Raw genomic sequence first — 2,500 nt, forward strand, 5'->3', positions numbered from 1 at the left:
CAGAAAAACTATTTATTATAAATATTTTAAAAAATTAAGTAGAAAAAAAAAGACCTGACATAAAAATTCATAAAAAAAAGTTTATACATATATACACAAATCCTTTTAGGAATTGATTCTTGAATGTTTAGGACACATCTTGATGTATTTTGGATGAAGTCAGACCCATGGAGGTGAAGATCTGAAATGAGAAAAAAAAGGGTAACTTTTTTTGGCCAAAAAAAAATTGTCCAAATTTCATGAATTTTTTTGGGTACCCAAATGAAATAGGAAGTGGCTAATTATTTTAGGGAATAAACATATGTTATCCTAAAATAGAAATATGTAAAAAAATCTTCATTATTTTGTAAATTACATTTATATCAGGGGCCATATCTAAAGGTAATTTTTTGAGTACTTGGAAATTTCGTAAAAAAATACATATATTTAATATATAATATGATATTTATGCAGGTAAAAATATACCAAAATATCACAAATTCTATAGGGAACAAGAATATATATAGATAGGGCAGCTTACGCTTCGGATATGTCCACAAAATGGCCGCCAACCACACTGACTCAGACTCCCTAATCTGCCACTTGAAATGTAGGAAGGGTATGTCAATTTCAAGGTGTTATTTACTAATCTAATTATTATTGGATATGCATAAAAATTGTATGGTGGGTTGCTGGATAATTGTCGATTATTTTACGACTATAAAATTAAAATTCTGACCCAAAAATATTTTTTTGAAGGGAAATAAAATCGAAAAAAAAAAATGTAAAACAATATTTTAGCTAAAAAAATTTGATGATATTCAATCAAATAAAAAGTAAACAAAATTTTCCGACAAATAAACATCTAGAGGAATCATTACTCTGTGATAGTTCCTTAGTACGTAGTAATTTTGAAAGAATTGGGAAAAAACGAAAAAATGGCAATCACCGGAAAATCGAACACATACCTATATATACGCCATATCTGGCTAAAAAAAAAGATAGGCATGGGTAGCCAGATCATCTAGAAACACTTTCCAACACTATAAAAATATAAGTTTTGCGACACTACTTGCCAATTCCTTACGGTAACATGACTAAGCAAAAAAATGCAAAACAAATAAAAAGGGGCACTCGTGGAAAAATGGCCATTCTAATATACGGCATTTCAGAAAAAAAAAAATTTCAGCCACGTGCTAGGCAAACCATCAAGGCATATTTTCCGACAAATAAACATATAAATGAAATATTACTCTGTGATAGTTCCTTAGTACGTAGTAATTTTGAAAGAAATGGGAAAAAAACGAAAAAATGGCAATCACAGGAAAATCGAACACATACTTATATATACGCCATATCTGGCTAAAAAAAAAAATAGGCATGGGTAGCCAGATCATCTAGAAACACTTTCCAACACTATAAAAATATAAGTTTTGCGACACTACTTGCCAATTCCTTACGGTAACATGACTAAGCAAAAAAATGCAAAACAAATAAAAAGGGGCACTCGCGGAAAAATGCCCAACATTCTAATATACGGCATCTCAGATAAAAAAAAAAGACATGCACGTGTTAGCCCAACCATCAAGGCACACTTTTTAACACATAAACATGAAAAAAAAAATCAATAATATACGGCAATTCCTTACTACGTAGTAAATTTTTACAAATATTGAAAAAAAAAAAAAACAGAAATTGGCAACCGCAGTTAAATACCCAATATACCAATAACTACGTCGTATCTGACAAAAACAAAATCACGCATGGGTAGCCAGATCATCTAGACACACTTTCCAACATTAAAAAAGCAAAAGTTTTACGACACTATTTCGCAATATCTTACGGAAAAATGACTTGGCAAAAAAATTAAAAAAAATTAAAAAGGGACACTCGCGGTAAAATGCCCGACATTCTAATATACGACATCTCAGATAAAAAAAAAGACATGCACGTGTTAGCCCAACCATCAAGGCACACTTTCTAACACATAAACATGAAAAAAAAAATGAATAATATACGGCAATTCCTTACTACGTAGTAATTTTTACAAATATTGAAAAAAAAACAGAAATTGGTAACCGCAGTTAAATACCCAATATACCAATAACTACGTCGTATCTGACAAAAACAAAGTCATGCATGGGTAGCCAGATCATCTAGACACACTTTCCAACACTAAACAAGCAAAAGTTTTACGACACTATTTGGCAATATCTTACGGAAAAATGACTTGGCAAAAAAATTAAAAAAAATGAAAAAGGGGCACTCGCGGTAAAATGGTCCTCGTGGTGATGAACGACATTTTAACTAAAAAAAAAAAAAACATGCACATGGTAGCCAAACAATCCACCAAGACTTTCCACAACTGATAACCTATACAAGTTGCACCATTCTACGACAATTTCATAATACGTAATAACTTTGATAATTATGCAAACTACCTCAGAAGGGTAAACTCGGACGGGAACGACCCCGACGCGTCTCAGAAATCGGGGAAGGAGTACAGCTACAGCAATGCTCA

The sequence above is a fragment of the Palaemon carinicauda genome, chromosome 26, assembly GCF_036898095.1.
Source record: "Palaemon carinicauda isolate YSFRI2023 chromosome 26, ASM3689809v2, whole genome shotgun sequence".
Classification (NCBI taxonomy): Eukaryota; Metazoa; Arthropoda; class Malacostraca; order Decapoda; family Palaemonidae; genus Palaemon; species Palaemon carinicauda.